At 43.0% G+C, this 26,446-nt stretch overlaps 1 protein-coding gene across 2 annotated transcripts in view; it reads right to left on the bottom strand.

The window, feature by feature from the left end:
* Positions 1-20,974, bottom strand: part of SNAP25 (synaptosome associated protein 25) — a 64,951-nt gene extending 43,977 nt beyond the window's left edge. Inside the window, exon 1 of one of the 2 annotated variants that reach the window (XM_052684354.1) lies at positions 20,807-20,974. The gene's annotated coding sequence lies outside the window, so the exon portion shown is untranslated. The remainder of the gene's footprint in view (positions 1-20,806) is intronic. The other variant, XM_052684352.1, reaches the window with a different exon arrangement.
* Between the last annotated feature and the right edge of the window lie 5,472 nt (positions 20,975-26,446).

The following is a 26,446-nucleotide window of genomic DNA, read 5'->3' as shown; positions in this document are numbered from 1 at the left end:
AGGCAGAGACAGCTTCCACTGGACCAGGTTGCTTACAGCCCCATCCAACCTGGCCTTGAATACCTCCAGAGAGGGAGCATCGGCAACCTCTCTGGGCAACCTGTTCCTGTGTAGCAACAGCAAAGCAACTGCAAAAATAAACTCAGAAAAAAAATAGTAGTTGGCCTTTGAAAGCAATCACAGTCTAGTCATAAGCAAGTTGCAGAATTCAGCAAATAGAGAATTCTCCTTGGATTATGCTTGGATATTCCCACAGTCTCACTGTCAAAATCCTACAGCTCTAGATTTCAAGCTGGGAAGCAGGGTGTGTGCTGCACCGCTGAGGGTGCAGCAGGGATTTTGTTTCGTATCCTGTCAATGAAAACTCCAGTTCTTTTTCATTTAAATCCCTAAACCTTTTTCTGCTCCCACTGGGAGCTATGTGAGGTGAATTTTGTCCTGAGGTTTTTAAATAGCCATACCAAAATGAGGGAATAAAATACTCCTTGCAACCAATAAATTATAATAGCTGATCTGATTTTTCTAAATATGAGAATATAACTTGTTTTACATTAGAAACATGGGATTTGCCTTCCAGACCCTACCTTCTTAAGATTCATATTTATTTAAGCACACCTGCAGTCATTCAACAAGAAATCCAGACAAATGTCGGATTGAGACAGCCTGTTTTTCCAGCACTCTAAATGAGAACAGAGCTCTTCCCAAGGACAGACGACTATCAGCAGTGCTTCCTCCCAAGCATTGCAGAGATGACTCACTCAGATTCAGTCCCCAGCAGCCTGGGAGCAAGAGGCGCCATTGCTTACAAAGCTGCAGCATGACAAGGACCACAGGGCAAAGACTAAGATAAGACTGAGCTGGGAGTGTACAATTCCTAACACTGAGCACATCTGGTCCAGCACCCAGCACAGTCAGTGACACAAAGGAAATGGCAGCAGGCATCCTCTCAAAACGCATAGACAGCAGCAGTAGATGACTTCTGTCTGCATTTCCAAGTGAGAAGTTAGGAACCCGTACACTGTGAAGTCTGTGAGATCGGATGCTGTAATACAAGGCAACTCCACCCCACCAGGTGCATTTGGACTTTTAAGTGGCCATCATTCATTGCAAGGCATCACAAGTAGATGGTGTGCTTGTGTTTTGATGGAGCTGAAGAGGGTACAGTGTGTGTCTCTCATTTGAGACCCACTCAAAAAGAACTGTTTTTTGGATTTTGATAGAAATGCTCTGGTCTTTCAGTATTAGTCAAAAATCCTTCTGCAAATACATGTTTGAGGATTCTGAGAGAAATATTTTGAAGACAAGAACAATGCTTGCTAATGAAATCATTCTTTGGTAAAATAAGTTCCAATTAGGAATACTGACCTCATTATTGTGTATTTATAGATACCACTCCTGTGAGTTAAGGCAGCAGGATGGGGCATGAACTTCACTTGAACACAATCCAATTTAAATCTAAAACAATCGTAGTTTTCTCATGTGTTTTATTTAATGTAATGTAAAGTATTCCTGGATGAAGAATCAGTGAGTCCTGGACCTAGTAACAATGTGGGAACAATTTCATGTTAGGTACAGAATTCAGTTTTTTGAAAGCAACTTTGCTCAATTCTTTCATAGGGCAGACACCTAAAGATAATTCGTTCCTTTATGAAACACCAATGGCATATACGGCAGAAAATTCATGCAGTGTAAGACATGGCATAGTGCAGCTGCTGCCTGCACATTTACCCCACGGGTATATTGAAGACCACAGCTCTTATGCTTTGAGAATACATCTAACAAACACATCTCAAGGACACTGAGCCTGGACCCATCTGGTAAACTGAAAGTCCTTTGTTCAAGCAAGTGAGAAAAAAAAAAATCCATTGTTGAGGGGAACAAAAGAAAAAGACTATTTATGTCACTTAAAACAATGAATTCCTTAAAACAACTTTGAGTTTCAGATTCTGTAAGCTTTGAGCCCACTGACTGATGGCCAAGCCATGTCTGACATGCCCCAGGCTTAGCCCAGATAAGCTGTGCAATTGGCAAGAACAGCCAACATGGCTGTGGTCACAGCCCTCAGGCTCTCTGTCCTCCTCCTCATGTGATGAACTGCCTACAGCTAGTGAAAGAGCTGCACTTCCAGGTGACCTTGAGCACAAGGGAACAGGGGCAAGAGATTTATTTAAGGAGCTGTGGGAGGGGTATGCTCTATTTTTAAAGAAAAATAATCTATTTGGGGAGTTTATTACAACTTTGGACCTGGATGACTGCCCAAGAACAAGGAGCACCCTCCTCCTCAGAGGGATGTACTGCAAAACCTTCATCAACCTTCACACTCTCTACTGCACCTACTTCTTCATTCAGGCTCACATATTGATTAATCATGGCGTGTTTGCTGGATTTCTGGACCCTCCTTTGCTGCAAACTGCTGTACCAGACTGAGAGATGAACAAAGACCATGCAAAGGTTCACCCTGAAAGGCCCAGGAGTTCTGCTGGAAGCCATTGCAGTCTGGCTTGACAAAACTTGCACTTGTAATCATAGCTAGTTTCCAAGCTGCCTGCTGGGCTCCACTGCTTCCAGACAGTCCCACCAGCAGCTGAACGCCATTCCCCCTCCTGGACCTCCAAGTGCCTCCAGACGCACAAATCCTCTCTGCCAAGTGCAGCTACCAAGAGTGTCAACTGATGTCAGCTACATGGACTTCTGCAAGGACTTTGACATGGTCCTGCACTGCGTCCTTATCTCTAAATTGGACATACATGGATTTGAAGGGTGGACTATTTGGTGGATAGGCAATTGTTTGGAACATCACAGCTAGAGTGTTATGGTCAGTGGCTGTATGTCCAGGTGGAGAACAGTAACCGTAAGTATCCACCAGCAGTCTTGGCACCGCTACTCTTCAGCATCTTTATCAGTGTCGTAGGTGATGGGATTGACTGCACCTTCAGCAAGTTTGCTGATGACACCAAGCTAAACTCAGCTGCAGTTGATACAGCAGAAGGAAGGGCTGCCATCCGGAGGGACCTTGATAAACTCACAAGGTGGGCCCTTGTGAACCTAATGGTTAAACAAAGTGAAGTGCAACGTTTTGCATTTGGCTTGAGGTTACCCCAGGTATGTATACAAACTGGGAGAATTCTTTGAGAGTAGGCATGCTAGAAGGACTTGGGGGTCCTGGTTGATAAAAAACCTTAATGTGGGCCAGCAGTGTGCACTTGCAGCCTGGAAGGCCAATGGTATCCTGGGTTTCATCAGAAGAAGAGTAGGGCAGGGGAGGTGATTGTCCCCCTTTACTCTGTCCTCGTGAGGCCCCATCTGTGTCCAAATCTGGGCCCCCCTGTACAGGAAAGATCGGGAGCTTTTGGAGAGAATCCAGAGGGCCATGAAGATGATCAAAGGGCTGAAGAACCTCTCCTATGAAGACAGGCTTAACTAGGCTTGTTCAGCCTGAGGAAGAGGAGACAGCAGGGAGATCTCATTGCAGTTTTCCAGTATTTAAAGGGAGTTTATGAACCTGATGAAAATCAGTTTTTTACAAGTGTCAATGGTGATAGGACAAGGGGGGATGGTTTTAAACTAAAGGAGAGGAGATTAACGTTAGATGTCAGGGGGAAGTTTTTACTGAGAGAGTGCTGAGGTGCTGGAACAGGTTTCCCAGAGAGGCTTTGGATGTTCTGTCCTTGGAGGTGTTCAAGGTCAGGTTGGATGGGGCCCTGTGCAGTCTGATTTAGTACGTGATCTAGAGGCTGGCAACTCTGCCTGTGGCAGGTAGGTAGGAAGATGATGATCCTTGAGGACCTTTCCAACCCAAACCTTCTATGATTCTAAGATTCTGTGATTGCAGCGGAGAGTCTGAGAAGGAGCTTTACTTTGCGTTAAACACAGGCAGAAGTAAAGCAGGGAGGGCATACCACAGTATCCATCTTAATATTTGATGCAATGAAGCCCTCTGCCTTGGGGATTTGCTCTGAGCTGCCGCAGTCTGTGCAGACTGCTGCAGGATCCAGTGCTGGAGCCCTGCAGGAACTGACAGCCCCTGGTGCCTGTCTCCAGGGCACAGGGCACAGGGACAAGAGGGAAGGGAGAGGGTCCATGTTCTGCAGTATGCATCTGCTTGGGCAACAAGCAGCTGTTAGTGCTCTGCCCTGCCTCTGTTCAAACCCCAGATGCAGAGAGACACGATGACACACTGACAAATTGTTTATATTCTTCTCTTTTCCCTACACCTTCCATTCTTTGTCATGAAGCTGCCTAAAATCTGGGTTAAATAACGTAGGAGAGCAGAATCACACAAAAGACTAATTACATTCTTAGGTTTCATTAGACATTGAGGATAATCACTGTCAGCAACTTCAGACAGGTCCTAGATGAACGCAAACCGTCATTGATGCCCCACAGACATCTGGCAGCAGTCTGTGAAGCAGACTTAGCTTCAGTCTCAGAGTTTTAGGCACCCCAAAGATAGAGGCCCTGACTTTTTGTCCTGACATATGGAAACAGCCGTAGCTGTGGCTGATGCTGGCAAATGTGGATAATTAATTTTAGATGAGTTCTGTATTTAAGAAAGCAAAGACAGCTTGTGAGGAGGCACTCTGTAGTCCACTTTCTCTTCTCATCTGGAAAGCAGAGAAGTGCCTTAGGCTGAGAGTACTAAACCATCTCTGGGATCATTGAGGGAAGCTTTTGAAATCAGCAGATCTCTTCTGAGGACTTGGCTTAAGAGGCTGAAGAGGACATTCCCATTTTAATGAAAAAATGCAGGGGCTGATCCAAAAGTAATGCCTCTTATTTTGTTCTGTTAGTTCATGATATCAGAGGCAAATGTTGGTATGAAAGTAGAAATTGAACCTTCCCACCATTACATTTTGTTGCTGTGTGGCGGATAGCGGTGGAGAGGCAGTCTGACACAATGGCATCTGACATGGAAGCATGCATGAAGCAAAGTGTGGAACTGAATTCCTCCATGCATAAAAAATGGCACCCACTGACATTCTTCTATATTTGTTGAATGTTTATGGAGACCAAACAGTAGGTGTGAGCACAGTGAAGTGATGGGTGGTGCATTTCAGCAGTGGTGACAGCTGGTGCAGATTTTTATGAATGCAGCATGCAGGCTCTTGTTCATTGCTGGTGAAAATGCTTAGCTAATGGTGGTGACTATGTTGAAAAATAGTGCTTTGTAGCTGAGAATTTCTTCTATCAAATAGTGTTATTGTGATCTTTGTATCTTTGTGATCTTTGTAGTAGTTAACATCAAAATTAAATAGACAGCATAACTTTTGGGATGACTTATGTATTAAGATCCTTCTCCGTCAAACTAAGCTGAAAAAGAAACTCCTGCAGATCTTAAGTCAGAGAAGGTAATCTTCTGCTGAAGCAGCAGAATATTTCTTGTAAACCCAGTGGTAGCCTATTTTATCACTAGTATCTTGAGAGCTCATATTGACTACCTTGTCTAACTACAGATATTTATTCGTAATGAAAACTGTCAATATTTATTCATATTTAATAAACATTCTTTGAAAGCAGAGATTTTCTTGTTCAACAGTATCAAGTAGTTTCCCCCTTTGGTAAAAGAGGGCACTCTGCTATTGAAATGAGGCATTTCTGTGCTGCATCACAGTATGAATCTTCCCAGTCCAGCCACCTGTCTCCATCCTAGCTCTTCTTCTGAGGAATGCATAACGTTATCTGAGACGGAAAAAAATAGACCACTAGGGATTTTTTTCCTGGTTATTTTAGGTAGGTTCGAGAAATTTCTCATGATGCACCTGGAATCCTAGTTTTTGGCAAGCTCTCCTGCTTCAAACCTTCTCTGACTTAACAAGACAGGAACAAGAATTAAAATACTCCCCCAAAGCTTAAACAAGCTATTGTATTTCCAGGACATTTTGACAGGCCTTAAGCACTAATACAAGCTCACAAATACCACAAGCATAGCAAACACTGTTTTTTAGCACAGGTATGGCAACCTGGGTAGAAACTGTGTATCTTCACTTTATTGTATGAAGATGTAACAACAAAATTCACATGAAGGCTTATTCCTAGAATTAATAAACATGTGGAACTGCAGAGCTGGGAGCACTAGGTCAGGAGCAAATTAATGTCATTGAGCCAAGGAAACATGACTAGGTAATGAATGTGCTGCATTTGAACTGTTGAGAAGGCTCCTTCATTCCACTGCTGATAAGCAGTTGACCTTGGTTAGAAACTGTATTAATGGTAAGATGTGAAGATGACCTGTCAAGATAGTCTGCCCTCTGAACCAGCACAGGGAATTATTAATAGACCCTCAGGGGTCCCTGCTCAAGAACTTATCAAATCCAGAGCCAAATCCCAAAGCAGCATTGTGTCACTTCTATCCACTTTAAGGAAAAGCAAAGAGTCATTAAATATGTTCTCTCCTCTCCCCGTTACCTTGGAGTATAGGTCTGATGACTAGAATTTATTGCCTTAACTATTCCAGACATAAGGACCATAACCACTGAGGAACAGTGTTGAACAGTTAAAAGTCTATGGTCAAATCTGTGGAAATTCTTGGCATGAACTGTTTCTTGTAGAGACTGAAGAAAGAAAAAAAGAAACCTGCCCTTTGACCCTCAATAGACATCCACTCCTGAAATAAGGAAGGAATCTTTTACTACAGTCTGTTCAAAAACTGGACAGAAGATCATGAAATATGAGCCTTTCAGACATTCCCAAAATCATCTGTCTGCAAACACCTTGGAAGCATTCCCTGAGTAACACATTGCTACAAACCCGTAGCGCATCGTTTCGCAGCCTCTATGGTGGCTGCTTCTCTCCTCTGTGAGCCTATGATCTGAACAGGTTCCCAGGAGGCACCATGAGAGGTCAGTTACGAATGTATTTAATGATACAAATTAAACAAATAATTCAGTAGGACCATCAGAATTAAAGTAAGTTTTCTCCAGCTGTTTTTTGTTGTTGCTGTTGTTGTTTTTAAGAAATTATGTTCCCTTTTGAAATGTGACACAGCATTCACTGTTTCAGCCTATAAAATGTCCAAGGCCTTACATCTTTATGCTTAATTCTATTTCTAGAAGAGACAGGAGATGTGTATGAGTGTATTAGAGGCTACCAAGCGCAGCTTCTGTCTTATCCTGAACATCTAATACATTGTCTCTGGAAATGGCTTAGCCATAGGAATTCCTATCAGTTTTCATCTGCTTGATATCACCCAAAAATGAGATGTAAACCTTTCCTACTTCGACTACATTTCCATCACCAGAATTATGAAACTAGAAGAACTTCTTAAACATCTTCCATGTGCAAGCAACAAAACTTTGTCATCTTCTCTTTCCAGATCTAATTGTTTATCAATATTTCTTGGCTTTGCAGTCTATAATCTGTCTAAATACTTCAGGGGGTTTGGACTAAACAGCAGTACAAATGTCATTCATCAGTGTAGACTTTTTGGCAGGAGTTCAACTAGATTCATGCCAGACTCATAGATAGACACAAGTAAGCAAAAATATGGAAAAAAAACATCAATTTATGCAGAAGTATGCAGTGTAATGATTTTATAAACTGATGAAATAATGATCAAAAAGCTTACCATGAAGATTAAAATTCTTAGTTTCTCACATAAACTTAATTTCCTACCCAATTTCTTACATAACCATATTCTTCGTTTCTTACATATTTTTGCAGAAATGAAATAAAGCACAAGTATTTTTTTCTAAAAAATTATTCTTAACCTTTTTGAAACTTGAACAGAAATGGTTCCCTTTCTATCCACTGGAAAAGGAAATGTGCATGTTTAGTGCCCAGGGAACTCACTACTTTATAAGACTTTCTTCAAACATGGTTGCTAACTAGCTATTAAAATAAATGCAGAAGATAATATTGCCTCTGGAGGGAAGTATTGTTCTCTTTGGTATTGGAATAGGTAGAAAATTGTTAAAAATCCTGAATGTTTTTCCCCAACATTTTACATTCTGAGTGTTCAAATTTTGATATATAATTAATACATTCCCATTTCAGAAATATTAAGTAGTTTAAATAGTAATGGAGACACATACAGAGTGAGGTAAATGAATTCTGGAACAAATTAATTTCAATAGCACTGATTAAAGAATATTTCTATATTCTTTGCTGGTCTGATTTATTAAGCAAACGATTTTTCTGCATTATATTTGCTTATCTGTCAGTGACTTACATACAACACCTCTACCAAGATATAATGCAACAGTACAGATGAGTAAATCTCACTGATAATTTACTCAAAAATCTAATTAATCACAAACAATGATGACTGTATCTAGCAGAAGAAATGCTTGATTTTTTTAATGTATGCAAAACTTCCAGTGTTCCTTTTTGCAGACAAGAAATGTTGCAAATATTTTCTTCAATTCATCTTTCCTTCATTATTAGAGAACCTCATCCTTTAATGGCTTACTTCATTATCTTGTTGTTAACCTTTACAAAGTTAATTCTTCACAGAGTTTTACAGTTTGCTTTCCAGAAAAATGATGCTTGTCTTTTTTGTGAGTTCTAGGCAGAAAACTTCAAGAGCAGTCAGAGATATTTGCAGTAATGGCCAACTGAACTGTCATCTGACCTAGAAGTAGAACTTCTTGAATCACAAACACAAGTGAATGGCTTAATTTCCTATGACATCTGCAGTTACATCTGGACATTTCCCTTTGGTCCATCTGTATTTGGCAGTCCTGCAGTGTGTTTAATTTGCTCAAAGAATGCTGGATAGCTACTGACCATCAGAGTCCCACATGCCTGCATCTTCTCTTCCTTTGAAGGGAGATAGGTCCTGGCAATTCTTTTAAGAAATTTTAAATAGTGGATCTCTATCTCAGGTCAATGCAGTTCACCCCTGGCTTGAGAGGTAGACTTTAATCTCGTGCTTCTGTGTGCTGTGTCCCACCTGTGACTATGGGGCAGGAGTTTGTGAAAATGAGATTGCCAACCAGGCAACAAAAGCTTTTTAAATGTCACTGGTTCAACTCCAGTTTCATAGTTCTTCCCCATATTATGACATACAGCAGCAGAGAAAGTGTGAATTTTCTAAAATTCAGATTAAATGGTCTTGTATCAGCAGCTGATTTCATCAGCATCAAATTTGTCATATAACTGTATCATACTACATTAGCCTTCCTGCAATTGCCATTTCTTGCTTTTTTACTCACGGCAGACCTGAATTGCCTGCCATCTTTCTTTAGGAGGTCTTTTAGCAATGTTAAAGATTCTATGAGGGAAGCTGCACTCCATACAAGCTGTATCACTGTCCTGGATATTCTTTGCTCAATGTGGTTCTTTGGGGGCTGCATCTCTCATGACTGCTTCTGGTGACGGTTGCTATTTCTGCACAGATGAGCATCACAACTCAACTGAGAAAATGTGATCAACATACCTACAACTGCAGTCCTGCATTGTTAATAGCATCCTCCGGGTGCCTTATAATAACATTGTTTCAAACACCGCTTTTGGGATTCCTATCAAAAATTCTGTGGATGAAATTACTGGAAGTAATGCTTGCCAAAGCACCATTACAAAAAAATGAAATAAAAATATTTCATTAAGAATATTCACAGAGAGCAAATTCTGGATCTGAATGCAAGTTTTCACTCTAACTGTATCTGTAGCCATTGTACACTCAGTAAGGGAGCAGAAAACCTCTGTACTCTTGTGCATGGAATTGAAGAAACACAGACCAAGGCTGGGGGAGGGGAAAGGGTTCATGTGCATGCAGTGAGAAGTCTGAAGAACTAGAAGAGATTTTCTCAGAAGTTATTCTGCAAGTCAGTTGAGGGGAAAGTAAAGAAAAATCACAATTTGTGATGAACAATCCCAGAAGTCAGAAAGGTTTCACTGTGTAAATGATTTGCTGCAAACTGTTCTCTTGCTTCTACAAATGTGTTGTGCCTTAAAAGAATCTCAGCTTTGTGACTACTGAGGTTTTGATGGGATATTTTTCTCAGCTTTGCTCCTGCTTTGGACTGAAAGAACTGACTCAGTAGAGGTGAGTCAGTTCTGCTCTGCCATTTTGGAGAGAGGACCTGGCAAAGTTCTCCTTTAGGCACACAGTGAATCATAGCAAAATTCCTAGTGAGCTCAACTAGATGAGAGTAGGCTGCTTTCCTGCCTTGTATAATTCACCACATGCTTGTGTGTATGTAGCTTTCTGCCTGGCTTCTCAGTCAGTGAATTAAATTATTATAAACCCAGAGATTTAGGCAGGATTGTATATAGGTATACATGTATATATGTGGCATGCAGAAGACAACAAGCACAGCCCCTGTTTCCTTAGGGCACATTGCGTTCAATGCTTTCTGAACCTCCACCCTTTACTATGTGCTTCAGTTCATGCTACTCTTGTCTTGGAAAGGAGGAGCAGCTCTGCAGAATGTCTTCTGCATGATGCAGCTATGCATTATTAATACATTTGCACTTAAGTTGCTGTCTTTTTGAGTGGGCCCCTTTGTTACTGTGTCCAGAGATTTAAAAATTGCTTAATTAGTGTCAGAAAGATCTTCCTTTTTCACTTAAAGTGTGTTCTTAAGTCAGGATTTCCATGCGGTTCAGTCTTGCTGTACTGATTTACCCCAGCTAAGCCGCTGGGAATAAGTGCTGAGCTGAAATGGGAAGTGTCCATGGCAGATGCTCAGCCCTCCAGTTGCTAACGTTCTGTGCTGGCGTTTCTGGCACATTCCTGCAGGTCTTTATGCATCAGGACACTCCTATTTGAAGCGCTCATCTAAATTACTGCAAAAATGCTCTTACTTGTTTTTTGGAATGTCCTTTCTGTGTTGAGGACTCTGTATTGGAACACCTTCCTGTAATCCTTCTTCACTGTTGTCTTGCCCTATTCATAGTAAAACCATTCTTTCACTCTTTGTTCTTTCACTTCACCTGCTGAAAGTGGGGATGCAATATGAAGAAATGTTCTTCCTACCCAAGTGAAATGAAACTGAAATGTTATGAGAAATGCAACTAATAAAGAGTTGTTTTCTTAATGTAAGAACTGTCATTTTTCTGTAACTAAGACCTTAAAGCTGGTATTTTTGTGATGAATTTTCAGAGGAATTTTTCTGATAAAGATCCCTGTTGATCTAGCAGCAGCCTCAGTAGGTACCAGCCCTGCTGCACATTTATTCAATTCCTCTGTCCTGGTGACTGTGAGCCAGCACAGGAGACAAAGCTCCATAACATTTAATTGTAGCTTGTGCTGCTGGGCTGCTTGTCTTGAGCAAAGCAGTAAATCACGAGACACAATCTTCAGAATGACTGGGACTTATTTTCCTTTCTGTCTCTTAAACCCATTCATCTGAGCAACTGCTTACAACCATGAATGTGGCATTCACAAATCCCACCTCACACTGGGATCTCATCTCTTCTGGTGATGCCCTTTTTATAGTCTACCACTTTCATTCTGTCTCATGACTTCAGCTGTGAGGCAGCAATTTAACCCCCCATCTGGCACTATTAATTTGCACCGATAACTTCATGACTCTTCTAGAATAGCCTTCTGTTTCTAACGCACTTGAAAAGGGTGTCTTTTCTAGGCTTTCTAATAAAAACAGAAGTCTTGTCTATACGTTGTGATATTCCATACAGTAGTTTGCCTTTTTTTTTTTTTTTTTTTAATGCAAGTGCTGCAGAACAAGTGCTTGTCTCGTATACTGCAGTGAATAGCTAGCAGCCACTAATGTTTTGCTTGGCTTTTGTCTCTGAAACACAAAGTTGATGATAGTGGAAAACTTGATTAAATCTTGAAGGCTTTCTGACTTCTTGTGGTAAGTAGATAGTTTTGAGAAATTGATTCTGGTTGCAGGCATGAATGTCTGGAGATCAGCTGTGTGCACACACAGCACACCTTTTGGAGATGCCACCACAAAAACAGGCTAGACCATAGACAGTAGCTGAAGAAACTGAAATCTGTAAACAGCTCTGGAGTCCCACAGTCAGTACTTGAAGGTTTAATCTCCCAGCATCAAAGAATTTGTCCTGGCCATTGGCTCAGTGTTTTATCACTTCACCTGCCAGGCTGGGGAACCTTTTAAAAGCTTTGCTCATAATCTCTTAAGTGCCAGAAAAGGCTTTCTGGGTGTAAAGAAGAAACAGAAATATTGTAATGAAATCCTTACTCAGAAAGAATGGAGCTCTCAAGAATACGAGTGGTACTGAGGAAGACAAATATTATTCCATAAAGAAATAGGAGTAACCATGAGAAAATCAAAGTAGGGCAGTGGCAGAGCTTCTTATCAATCTAAATAGCAACTTAATAGCAATTTAATTTTCAAGCAAGTAGTTGCATCCACAATGAAAAACTTACTGGATTTCACTGTTCAAGTGACTTTCTCTACCACTGGCAATTTTTGACACCAGGACTGGATAATTTTGTGTTACTGGAGAAGCAGTTAATCTGGGAAAGCCCTTTAGCCTGTAGGATGTTCTCTTTTTATAGGGGGTTCAGCTCACTGATAGGTAACCTGTTCTGACCTCCTAGTTGATGAATCTGGCAAAGAAGGACTGATGTTGCTGCCTGCTGTCAGGAGGCAGTCAGTCAGCTCTTCATCTCCAACCTGCACTCTCTCCCTGCTTGTCCCTTTGTGCTATGAATGGCCCGTGCTGAACAAAGTCCCCTCTGTTTGTAGCAGCACTGACACCTCTGTCCAGAATGGGGCTGTTAGGTGCCACACTACTTGCTGATAGTGCTAGATATGGTCAATATGGTCTAGAAAAATGAAGATAAGGTTGAGTGACAAAAATTTGTTTCCATCACCGAATCTCCCTCTGGCTTCCCTGACTCTGCTTGTGATAAAGCTGTAAAACCAGGGTAGGCTGTGCGCAAATTACTATGTCTGAAGGACACTAGATTTTTATTCAAGTCTCTGCTGTGCTTTGACCATGTAAACCATATCCAGGTCGTAAACTCTTTCCTTGCATCTCCCTCTCCTGGGTGTATGGTTTTTCTCACGGCTTTCAGGAGAGACGAAGAGAGCAGAAAGCTAAGGGAGAGGTGAGGTAGGATGGGGAAGAGACTCCTAGACCCACAACAAACAAAAAGCAGATTTACTGAGGCTTCCAGAGGACAAAAGGTGCTGCTAGGCTCTTCTGTCACATGCTACCATCTATCAGCCTGCTTAACACTGTGACATTAAGCGCCCTGGGTGCTAATCTGGGAATTGGGGTACTACCGTAGCTAACCATGGTCTTATGATGCCTGCAGCTCCCTTGCATTCTTATTTGTCAACTTCTTGGAAATGCACACCAGTTATTGTTTAGCAGGCTCAGAAAATAATCTTCAGAGTCTACAAGTTGCTCCAAGAGCATATTGTACAATTTAGAACAGTTAATTAAGAAAAAAGGAACTAGACAATGCAATGATTTAAAAATACCTTGCTAATATTGAAAATTGGAGGTATGCAGATGGCCCTTCTATTTGTTATGTTTAAAAAAAAAGTGGGCTGAAGCATTTTAAATTATAGTCAGTGCATTTCTGGTACCTCGAGGGTTTTTTCCACTGTCTCTTTCTTGATGTGCTCAACTCTAAAATGAACTGAACTGACAAGCCTACACCACAGCAGTGAGCCATCCAAGCTTTTTTTCCTTTCTCTCTTTTTTTTTTTTTTTTCTTAATAAGGAAAACCTCTTATGAAAATTAGACTTGAGGGGACTTGCTGCTTTATCTGGTCTAGTGTCTTGTGACCACCAACAAGTATGTCATATAATCCTCTTCATGAATTCATCAACAGCCATCTTAAACCATTTGCTGCCACTGATTGGCCTTTCTATCTCTAGTACTCTTGTTAGTATGATAAAAGATGTCTTTTAACAAGAAATGCAAAAATGGGTGCCCTATCTTAAGGGTATGTTTTTAATGGCAAAACCTGTAGGCAATCCTTCAAAAGTTTAGGCTACCAACTGACATTTCCATACAACCGAGCAAATAAAACAAATTCTTCTCTGGGGAGAAAGGCTGTTAGAAATTGGTGGTGAATTCTGATTTAATTGGGTTTGCCTACCTCAGTTTGTTTCTTGAGGGCTTTTCACATATTTGAGTGTCACTTAGGTGAATACTCTCTGGAAAAGCAAATGTTTGGCTGAAACAATCAAGTATTCACAGAACATCTCTGGGTTGTATATTCAGTTGTCACACTGTCAGTTTGGCACTGGTGCTGTAGCACTGCTCTCCTCTCTGCAGCTTAACGCAGCTCTGGCAAACTCATGGCACTGTGCTGTGGCTGTCCATGAGGGTATAACCAAATGTGTGAACGTTACATTTGCTTTCTGGTCTAAGGTTCCTTTCCCTTCTTGCTGTCATGAATGTAAATTGAATGCTCTCAGTCTATATGACACCTTTCTGCCAAGCTTCCCACAGATGTGGAGGCCAGAGACCATGTGTAACACCTCCTTGAAGGCTGAGCAAACAGTATTCATCTTCATTGGGACAATGTTGCATGTATGAACTTTTAGGTCACCAATCTCAGGCACTGGAGACTGCTATGCCCTAACAGACATAAAAATATCCTTCTAAAGATAGGAGATACCTGTCTCACAACTAAAGCTGTGGAATGCATACTAGAATTTGCTTTAATCTCAAGTCTTTCTTTTGTAGATGAAAGTAATTGAGGCACTTGACAAAGATTATATTTATTTAGTGTGTTATGCTTGCACCTGAATCCAGATATTCTGGGCGCAGACCCCTCTGCTTTAATATCTAAACAATAATATCTGAAGCTAAAATGACCATCACTGAGCATCTTTAGTCCATGTAAATTGTGATAGCTCTCTTACTGCTTTCTGCAACAACAAATTACTCCTAAGAGATGACAGTGCCCAATAAATGGAGAACAGAAGTTTCTCTCGTAATGATGTTGGTCACCTATGGAGTGAGCACTGTTGAGCACAGCAGACCTGAGCTCTGCCCGTGTGTGTGTATGCAGAACGGAAGCACGCTAACCAGGAACAGCACTGGGCCAAATTAAATAGCAAGTCCCTCATGCCTACAGAAATGACAGCTTGTCTGAATCCCTTTAAGGTAAATGATGAGCTGTCTAAGAATGTGAATGAGAACCAGAGTGAACCCAAAATACTAACATGGAGAGGAAAAAAGAGAACTTTAATTTGCATCTCAAGTGTGGCAAAGCTAATTTTTGTTCCTTTTCTTTTAAAAGATGCTTAAATATGCATGGAAGACTTCTGTTTAAAAAAATAATCAGTGAATGGTAACACTGTTTTGACAGATTAGCTCTTTAAAGAATCGTACTTTTGTTTCACGACATTTTTAGAGTAGCTGGAGAAAGTACGTTTACCTCCGTGGGGCAGATCAATGAACTGGCGTGTGTGCAGTTCCACTGTGAGCTATCATTTCCAGGAGAGGGGAAAAACCAAAATGAACAGTTGGCACATCTTTCAAATAGCTGGTTTGTATGAAAAATAAAATTATATTGTCTGGTAAAACTGTATTGCGACCCAGAAACAGAGTTTGTCTCCTTGGGGAGGAGAGTAATTATAACATAAATAACTCATGACAAACGCCATAGCTGTGCTGTGACCAGAGCCTTTAGTTTTCAACCCACTCCATGCTAGTCTTCTATCTTTCTGACAGGCAAGTGGCTGTGAAAACGTTTGGAGATTTGCGGCCTGGATATTTTAGCGAGAATACACAGCTGAGAAAATGTGGGAGATGGACGTAAGCAGTATAGAATTACAAGTTTGCCCTAACAGTCATTCCGTAGTGCCTTTGTATGTGCACCTCCCTGTTAATTGATAGCTTTTGAGTAAGAAATAGCAAATCTTGCAATAATTCTAAAAAATTGCATTCATGAAGCATCCTTCTCTAACCATGGCCTGGCATATACATTTTAGTGATTAGCACTGACACAGGCTGTGATAACTATCATTTTCCTTGTGAACTCTGCCAGTAAACTGGTACAATAACTCTGTTGCTTTAAAAGCACAAGAAAAACTATAATATATAAAAATATATAAAAACAGTTCTCCTCTTTCTGTTTTAGAAATAGGTACAGCAAGGCCTCTATGCCTTTGCTCTTCTATACTTCTATCAGTAATATAGCTGAATAGTCAAACAGTTAAAAATATTGCCTTAAAAGGCTTGGGAAAAGATGCCTGATTGTCTTGTGTATGTATTGGAATGCAAGAAGACTTCCCACTACTTCCTGCTTGGGCAAAAAAAAAATTACTTCTACTAGGAAATGCAGCCTGTGAGATCGAACTGCATTAATTCAACAGAAAGCGTAGGTTTCATTTTGCAACACATTCATTTTCACAATTCTGGCATTTGCAGCACACAGATGTGCACCTGGGAAAAACTGGGCTACGTTTTTGGGTTTTACGCCATCACAGAGTTCTGCTGAAGTTACATACCAGCAGAGTGCAGTAGAACCCAACCTGAAAAACAGCCAGAACGTGCAGTATGCCTGCTCCACTGTTTCATCACTGCTTACCATCACTATTTATGAGGCAGGAAACTACTTGAACCTTGTAGATGTGAGAATCTGCAACAATAAGCCAGACTGGTACAGAGCTTGGAGAAAAGGTATTTGGAGTTATGTCTGTTTCATGAGAAGACTGTTCCTTCAGCAAGTATACTGATTCCAGTTATAAAATATGAATGGTGAGCCCCAGCTCAGCATCATCAGCCTGTAGTGTAACACAGCACTCAGTTATGCTAATGTACACCAATTGACAGTGTGGCCTGATAATAAGTTAACTCTCATTTAAAAACAGAAATGGAGCATTATTAGGTTTTCCAAAAAAGAAAAGAAAAATTAAAAAAGTAAAAATCATTTTAAATAGCTGAATTGGCCAGCATTAGCTTTCAGCTTTCGATGGCCAGGAACAGCCATAATGAATTACATAATATTTCTTTCTTCTCCCTGTGCTTGTATTGTGCTTGTATTCAGCTTCCTCCAGTGAATAAAATCACAAAGCTTATCTCTCTTTAGAAAAAGTAACTACTACAAAAACAACGCATACACACAAAATAAAGTAAAGGGTATAATGCAATGATTGAATTCTCTTTCAGAGGGGACATGTCTGCAGAGGGGATATATCTTGCTTCCCTTTGAAAAAACAAAGCTGCTAAATGTTGTCTTTTGTTATAAGTCTCACAATATGATGTGCAAACTTTCTTCATGGACCGCAGGTCTAACCAATATATGCCCATTGTTGGGAGTGGAATGCTTTCCATACCCTGTACGCATCTGTATTGGCATGCAGCCTGACTTGTGAGCTTACTCAGAGGCTCATCCAAAGTCTAACTCACTGCTGGAACTATTTTCCTTGATTTCAACTGATTCTGGATTAGAAGCCTTAAAATAATCAAAATTAAAAGTCCATGCTCATCTCTCATCCTGACAGCATCTTAATGCTTTGTGGAAGTCTGTGTTTCTTTCATCACAGTGCTCTTTAAAAGTAAGCAAAAAAGGACTGTAGGTGGGCGTGACAGTGAGGCAAGAGAGGTGGAAATAGAAGCACAAACAATGAAAGATGTGCAGGCAAAGATAAATTTCATTCTCAAGTAACAGGGCAAATGAGCCAAGCACTTCCTCTAGGCCATTCAAATCCACTAGCATTCAAAACATTTTTGAGTCTTGGAACATCAGCCACAGGGTCGTCATAAAGTAGGAAGGAACAACTTGAAGCCTATCAAGTTGATAAATGCTTGTTCTTGGTGGTAAGAAAAGTCCTGGAAAATGCAGTGAGATGCAGGACTGCTTATTAAAAATTATTGTTTGATGAGAGGCAGATTTTGCTGGTGGGAGTGTGCAAGGAGGAAATAACAAAGGGGTGATAGGCAAGAAGCAGGAATATAACTTGCATGTTTTGGAGAAGTGCTTGTTGTAATATGATGCAGAAGCTGAATCTGCAAGGTCAGTAAGGAAGGAAGCCAGAGTTTATCTAAGCTAAGGCACAGATATCAGTAAAGACTCAAAAATGATGAGCTAAAAGAAATAAGCTATTCTTTGACAGCTGATGTTCCTGACAAACTATATCCAGCTCTCCCAGGAGTAGATATATGAGCCCTGGTGCCTGCTCCAAAGCCCAGCCTCCTAGAGGTAATTGTGATCTGCCTGAGACTTGCATGCTGCTGCAGTTCTCAAACGCATTATTCTTCTCTCTGTTAGATGCTCTAAAAAGCTTCAACAATTATACTGTTACAGACTACCTGGCACTCACCCAGCTCAAAGGTGACTGCATTTCTAGCAGTGGAGGAAACTTCAGATACAGAAAAATGTACTCATTCCAGCAAAGACCATAAAGTGAGTTTACATCTGTTGTGGTCTTAAGTGACTTAAACCCTTGAAGTCTGAAATAAATGTGTATGTGTTTTAATATGCTCAAATGAAAGTGTTGTGATTATATTATAGTTATGAGAAATTCGGGAAAAAATATCAGAAGAAAAAAAAAAAAAGTACAGTTGCGTAACAAACCAAGGTAAATTCATTTCCTTTCTTCCTAGGCTTTTTTACATTCCTGAGAGGAGGAACTGTTTAAGAGATTGAGTTCTCCATTCTGTCGTATACTTTCCATTTTACCTCAAATGTTGCAACATATACAGAGGCTATAGCACTGTGACACAAAAGCCTAAAAATTGCTGAAGTTGTTAATACTGACAGGAGAGCATGTTGATTAGTTACCTTGTTCAGTTACAGCAGTGCAAGCATTAGGTATAGACTACACTTTATTTGGCTTAGTAATTTAATTTCACTATTTGTTGCTATGCCTAACCTGTATGGAGATGAATGAAAAGCATTCTGTTGACCTGAAAATCGGCTTCCACCTCCAATGCAATAAATCTGCAAACAGGAGCTGTTTCACTAGATGTACTTTAAGGGTACTTGATTTTTCTGCCCTCATGAGTTCAGTGGACACTGAATCCAGTCCTTAGTGCTTTGGATATCTCACTTTGATTTCCTAGCTAGCTGTAGAAATATAGTTAAACTGAGTTTATTTGGGGTTGCTGTTTAGCTGCATTTTGTTTCGTAACATGCTCAGTTATTTCCAGTCCTCCTGACTTCAGTGGGAGCCTCAAGCTCTTGCTTTAGCAAATCAGGCCTGCTTATACCTTTGCTTTGGTCACTTCTGCTGTTTCTTTGGCACTTGTCCTAGGAATCAAACTCTTCAGCAGTGACCTCCTTGCCAACCCCTTACGCACTATGCAGAAGCAACAGAAAACCACTGCCCCTTTTTCCTAGACAGGTATCTTTGGCAATGATTCAGCTACATGCAGGGATATGGGGGCCAATTCTGCAGCTGTATCCCCTGGAGCTCTCATCTGCCAGATGGCCCCATTCCCTCCCCTCTAGCCCATAGAGGTGGCTGCCTCCAGACCAGCCTCGTCTTGCCATGGTCTATGGAACTCAGAGCTAGGATGGAACAGGGAGGAGTGGGGCAGGCATGTGCTTGTGGATGCGGCAGCCAGGGCTGGCAGTAGCCAGGTACGGCTTGGAGGATTGTTCTACCATCCCCAGGCTTCACCACAGACCGGCCTCTCCATCCCCACCCCCATCCCCCCTCCCCCTTTCCAGCTAGGAATGAAACCAGCAGCAATTACTCAAGCCAAGCACGTAAATCTGGCAGGTCCCACGGCCCTCATTTGACGCAGCTACGCAGTGCAATGTCTGGACGCCCAACCCACTCCCCTCTTCCCCTCATGTTTATTTGCCCTGAAGAAAACAGCAAAGTTACCAACTTTGCCAGCAGTGAGCTGTACCAAGGGGAGAAGGAAAACGGGGTGCCAGGGAGCAGGAAGATCAGGGAAAAAGGATCAGCAGGGAAGCCGGGGCCAAGAGTGTAAGGTGGGTTTGGCTGCATTGCATGAGGAGCTGAGCTGCCCTGGCTCAAGGCTGCAGAGTGCCCGGGGCCGACCCTCTGTGGGTGCAGGAATGCCCTGGGGGCTGCCGCTGGTCTGGAGGGACCCCACAGACCAGGTGTTACATAACTCCAGTTTCCCTTGCATCAATGCCCTTCCACTAGCGGGCCGGGTGGGAGACAGGCTGACGTGCTAAATGCCGCTTAATTTCAAGAACTGAAGCTTACTGTTTTTATTTATTTATTTATTTTAATTTCGAGCCCTTTGCACTCCGACTTGCTGAGGAACCCCGCAAAACCCCAACTGTTTCAGCCTGAGGTCCCGTCCCGGAAGGAGCGAGCAGCGCAGCTGTCAGTAGGTTTCCCGTGCGGCAGGGCAGGGGCTGCCCGAGGCTGGCGGCCGGGGGTGGTGCGGAGCCGCAGGGCTGCAGCGCGCCCGCCTCCGCCTGCACCAGGGCTCCGCGCCCGGCGCGCCGCGGCGCTCTCCACGGTGCTGAAACAGACGCTGTCCGCGGTGCTGAACCGCCTCCCGTTCCTGCAGAGCCGCAGTACTCTCTGCCGACCTCCCCCCGGCCTCCGTCCGCGGTGCCGAAGCGCCGCCGCAGCCCTGCGCGGTGCTGCGCGGGAAGGGCGCTGCAGTGCCCTGGGCGGCTGCAGCCTTGCGCGACCCAGCCGAGCAGAGAGCCCGCAGCACCCTGCTCCCGCTCCGGGTTAGAAATGCGCTGCTCGCCCTTCTCCTCCGGCTTCCTGTCGCCTTCGAGCGAGCCCGGTACAGCGGAAACACAGAGCTCGGCTCCCTGCCATGGTTCCAGCCGGCGATAAAGCTGGCTGCAGCATTACACCCCTTTCCTCGACTTCCTCCATCCCTGTAGCAACCCAGATACAGGAGACAAAACGCCGAGCGGGTCCCTCTTTAAACAAATCCTTTTATCGCTTCATTTTCGTTAATACAGCCCCCTCCCCTTGCGCAGTTGATGGCCCGGTGGTCTCCCGCCCTTACCTCGGCTTGTGCAACGCTCTGCCGGGCCGCCTCGGCGGAGTCGGTGGCTCGGTGCCGCAGCTGGGAGGCAAGGACAGCCGCTGCTGACCTCCTCGGGTCTCCTTCTTCAACGGACCGAGAGCCGTGCCCTCATCAAAGATGGCCGTCCGCTCCTACGTCAGCAGCTTTTAATAGCCATCCCTGGCGGGGGGGTGGGGGGGGGGACGGGGGGAGGCGGGAGCGGGCGGGGGGCAGAGCGGGCCGGGCGGGCGGGCTTGAGTCATAGCCGCCGCCGCCCGCTCCGCTCCGCTCTCCTCGCCCCGCAGACAAGCGGCCCCGCCGGCCCTCTGCCGAGGCTGGGGGCCGGGGGCTGAACCGCCCGGGGAGGGGGGGAAGGGGGCCTCCTGCAGCAGCATGCCTCCGCCAAAGGGGTGGTCCGAAGAGGGTATCCCTCTGAAGTCCCCGGTACTCCATATATGGCCAATCTACGTGGGCTTCTATTTTTATGTGTGAATTCTTCCTTCTCTCCCTCTTTTTATGTTTCAGACATCCTGCCACGGGTCTGAGTGTGTTAATCTGATTATTCCCCTTTCCTTCCCCCTGAAATAAGAGCAGGCAAATGCAAGGAAATCCACAGATAAGGACATGTGCTGTAACCGATCATTTGAGAGACAGGTTTAGAAAAAGAGTGAAGGGAAAAAAAAAAAAAAAAAAACAAAGAAAAACCTCACCAAAAACTCAGGCATGTACGTGCATACATACAGCAGAGAGAGAACAGACCACTGCTGCCAAGGAGGAAAGCAGTGATTCTGTTCTGGGAAAAAGCTTGGCTTATTTATCATGGATTAATTAAAATATTTGTTCAGAGCTTACCTAATTTGGAGCGAGTGGATCTGTCTGTAGTGTGATATTTAATGGGGAGGAAATCCTCTCACTTGTTACAAAACATCTTTCTGTAAAAGGTATCTCTTAGCAGAGATTTTAATGAAGGATGGGGACTGCATCTGAAATGCGACACTCTTTCATAACCTCAGTTATCCCTTCCTTTTCATTCCACAAGCCTGCGCACGTTCGTGTATGGAACCATCCAGACCTACCCACGAGCAGAGGTGCCTCCGTCTGAGCCTCTCTTGTGAGCAATCACTGAGCACTGGCTACGCTTAACTCTGACACCATGCTAATGGCTTTTCTAAATAGTCTGCAGATAACAGAGAGTCAAAACATCAGTCCCATATTAGTGCTAATTCTTCCCTAATCATTATGATTTTTTTTCCCTTATTGCCGTGGCAGGGAAAACCGGAAGAGGGGGAAGGCTCTGCAGCTGTATTTTGGAGCACGTTTGTCTCATGTTGTGGTTGTATGGGGGTGGAGGAGGGAAGGGGAGGGGATGTGCGGGGGGTTGGGGGGGGGGAGGGAGAGGAGGGAAGGAGAAAGAACTGCGGTAGTTCCTCCTCCCCTGCTCTGTAGTTCCCCACAGAAAAACGTGATTGTAGATCATGCTTTGCAATTCTCACCCTCTCCTACGAAAATATGTCCTTCAGTCTCGTTTGGAAGGAAGCAGTCAAAAGTTTGCTAAATATACAACAAAGGAATTCTCAGGGAAGAGGGGCTCCCTGCTGCAGTAGAGTATCTGATGAGCTGTGCACATGAAAACCGCAGGGAAGGAGAGAACCTGTAAGATTTAAGAGCTGTGAAGACAGACAAGCAGAGTGAGATCAACGCTGTGCAGACAGCCCACCTTCTAGGTGAGGGATCTGGATCAGCAGCCTGAGTAGGACTTGGGTTTAGCATCATAAATGACAGGGTGAAAAGGCAAACCTTTTCTGGTGAGCTCATACATGGGTTAACAGTAGCCAGCACTTCAATTAGGTATGCACTGCAGAAGGCAAAAGGAATCCCAGCGTGTGTCTCCATCTGAAATCCAGGCAGTCCGTGCACATGCGTTGTGCTTTGCAAGTTCTCAGTACACACAGAAAGTTAAGAAGAAATTCTCAGACAGCTTGTCTGGTAGGTGGTTTTGAAATGAAGTACAATTTTTAAGAGAGCAATGCTAGTTCTTATTAATAATTCATAGTGATGGTAGATAAGGAAAGTGAGAGATAAATTATAAACTCTTATTTTGACTAAGCCACCAGCACTGCAGAATCCTGGCTGAGTTTGGATTCAGCCAAATAACACTGTTGAGAAGAATTTCAGTCCATTGGATACCAGTGGGGATGAATTTGGCCTCTTGCGTCAAAAGCCCGTAAGGAAAATGCAGAGAAGGCAAAAACCAAAAATGAAAAAAAAAAACAACAAAACAGCATAACTTAGGGAAAGAGTGCTCAGGAATGGTCAAAGGAGGACAGAAGAAAGAGGAGGCAGAAGGAGGGGTGGGTGTAGGTTTCTACTGAGAAAACTGAGTTCAATTTCAGATTAATTTTCAAGCTCTGCTGCAGCAGAAATCATGTATTCTAATAAAACAGCATAAGGCAGAATCACTAAATAGACCATGAACATTGCCCATTAAGTTCAGTAGAAACAAATACCTCTCCTACAGTTGGTTTGTGGGGTTTTTTTTTGTTGTTGTTGTTCTTTTTTTTTTTACTGAATAAAGGAGGAGATACCTTTTATACTCAGGAAAGTGTATGCCTCTATCCTGGGAGATGCAGGGGGGGGGCAGCCTTTTGCACCGCGGCACCGGGATTTCTGTTGCAATAAGCACTACTAAGCAATTTCAGCTTGTTCTCTAGCATCGTTTGGGGATGCTTTGTTTTTTAAAAAAAGGGGGGAAAGGGGGGAGAGGGGAGTTTATTGACTGTCTCTAATAGTATATAAACACTTAATGCTGTGTGAAGGAGAGCTGTGAGAAGTGAAGCCTAAAAATGAGGTAGGAGGAGAGAGAAAACTAGAATTTGCTCTAAGAATGATTCAGCTCTCTCCTTATTATTCAGGCAAATATTCAGTAAGCTGAACAACTAGTACCTGTGGGTACAGCCTGTGGATAATGAGACAGGGAACATGTTTTGCTACATGAGGGTGGCATGAACTGGGTTCCACTGTTACCAGCCAGGAGCTGGAGTGATGCAGAGCAGGCAGAACCTGCAGCATGATATCAGGGACGAAACGACAGCCCATGTTTTGTCCACAATTTGAGGTTTGGTTGCAGACAATAGAAGCTCTTTGCTCACAGAATCGCCTCCAGTCTCCAAAACATGAACCTGCATGCTGCAAAGCTGTGCTGTGAGGCAGAAAGCAAGAAAACACCGAAATGCTGAGTAGTGCCACCAGGTCCTGGATGTTAATCCCTGGGCTCTTCCAGAGACAGTCATAATGCAGAGACTGCCATGGTCCCTTCCACATTCCCCAGGTATTTCCATTTTTTGTTAGCAGAGAGGGAAATACCTTGTGCTGCTCATCTGTGCCTCTAGTATGCGGATGAGAACTAGGACAGAAGGAGCAGAAAAAGAGAAGAGAAAAATATAGCTGTTTTGGCACTAAACATTTTATAGCCTTTCTGATTTCTGCATTTTCTCAGACTTGGATGCCAGGGCATTCCCTAGTCCCCGAAGGGCTGGGCATTTGGAGTCATTTGAGGATCAAGCCCCTTATGCTCAGGTCCTAATTATTTTGTGGCATTTACTGCTGTTTATATAACTACTGAATTTTGACCATTAGTGGCAGTTGCATGTATGTACCCCAGGGTACTTCTGGTTAAATCTGAGGGAACAGCTAGGCCCAAGTTACTTTTTTTTCCCTGCATTTTCAGATTCTCTAGATACACAAGTAATCTGTGGGCTTTTCAAAGGACCTGTCTGTGATACAGTGCTCCATTTCAAGACAAGCCAACATTCCTCTGAGGCTTATGTTCATAAAAAAGAAACTTAAAATCAGATTTTAACATAAACCCTCAGAGATGAGTCCCCGCTGATTTCCTGATTACTCTCTTAGCTGTGCAGAGCCAGATTCCCAAAGTGTTTTGGTACCTTCCTTCCAACTAGCTCCTTGGCAGGCAACTAGGGCTTAAATATTTGGAGAATCTGGGCTGCTTCTGCTGCCCCCACTTCCCCCAGCCTGTGCTGGGCACCTTCCCACTGCTATGTAGTCTGCTTTGAGTCGTTTCCAGCAACGCCAATTTGTAACATCTATTAACCAAAAGGAGAAATAGCCACAACGTAATTGAATAACCAGGGATTATGGTTTAGCAAGGAGGTGTGGCTGGTCCAGAGTCTCCAGGAGGCTTGCCAGTGTGGGCTTTAGGACAAGCTCAACAAAGGAAGGCATGGGAAGCAGGTGAAAAGGAGACCACTGTCCTCAGGCTCAGAGGGATGAGCTGTAGACCCTCATATTACAGCAGGAAAATATCTCAGCCAGCTGAGTAGCTCTAACAAACACAGCTGAGAGGGCCAGTAGAGCCTTCCCTTACCTTTACTACTTTAGAGAGAAGTCTGTTAGCATGCGAATACACATTCAGAATCAACCCCATAGTACTGTGCTACCAGGAGGTATAATAAAACCTTAACTTATTATTGACATGGAAAGAAGGCTCTGCGTAAGTTGCATTAGGCACAGAGAGACTGTCAAGATATGGGATACAGAGAAAGGACTAGACCCTTTGTACTGTGTATTGTAGGCAAAAGTAGGTATGTACGTAAATGTATCTGCTGTGTGACAGAGACGGTAAATAAGGGTTAAACTCCATTTTTCATTAAAGCAATCTCTGCTGCTTTAATAAAATAAATCAAGGAGCTGTTTTTAACTCTGTCTGCTTGATAACAACCTGTTAGAATGCTCTCTGAAACAGCCCTGGTACTTTGTGGCACAATGTCCAGTGTCTACTCTTCCTTCTTGAACATCAGTGTGATTCAAGTCAAGGTGTCTCAACTATCAAAGGAAAAACAATACTCCGGAAAATGTTCCTGTTCATGCGGTTTGTGCTAGCAAGTTAATGCTGCCATGTGGCTGATGCATGGCATGTGGCACATGGCTTGTGTGACATAGCTTTGTAGCTTGCAGCACATGTCTCATGGCATATGGCTCATGGCTTGTAGCATGTAGCTTGTGGCATGTGACCTATATATATATGACAGAACACATATACTCAGTAGACTGTATTATTTATTACATTCTGTATGATGTATTCTACAACAGAAGGAAGGGATGCCTTCCAAAGGGATCTGGACAAGCTTGAATTCTCCTCCTGTGCATTTGACCTTAACTTAGGAACCATTTAAAAAACTTATCTAAAAGCTGAACTAAAGACAGAAGCTACTTAAAGGCATGAGTTTTCGCTCGATCACAAAATACCCATTAATCCTTCAGTTGCAGTGCTTGGCATTATTGGCACCGGTCAGGTGAGGTCTGTTTGGGTAAAGCTATTGCCAACCAGGAGTTATGTCCAAGTTTGAGAAAAGAAGGAAGACACTAGACACTTGGGGTCCAGGTCAGCCTGTCTCAGGTAATGGGCTGCAGAGCCAAACTCTCAAAACTTAGCCTCAACCAAACAAACAGCTGGAGTGGGGACCTCAAGGTCCTGGCATTTGCAGTGGATCAGTGCCTCATGCACGTGCTGCTCTGCAGTATTGGAGGCATTTTATGCCTGTAGAAACAGCAAAAGCAAAGATGCAGGATAACAGTTAAAAAAATGGATCTTCGAATTTGTCTTTTGAAGGCTTCTTTAGC

This window comes from Tympanuchus pallidicinctus, unplaced genomic scaffold (genome assembly GCF_026119805.1).
Source record: "Tympanuchus pallidicinctus isolate F22 unplaced genomic scaffold, pur_lepc_1.0 scaffold1, whole genome shotgun sequence".
Lineage (NCBI taxonomy): Eukaryota > Metazoa > Chordata > Aves > Galliformes > Phasianidae > Tympanuchus > Tympanuchus pallidicinctus.
This window is presented reverse-complemented; position numbering and strand designations above follow the sequence as displayed.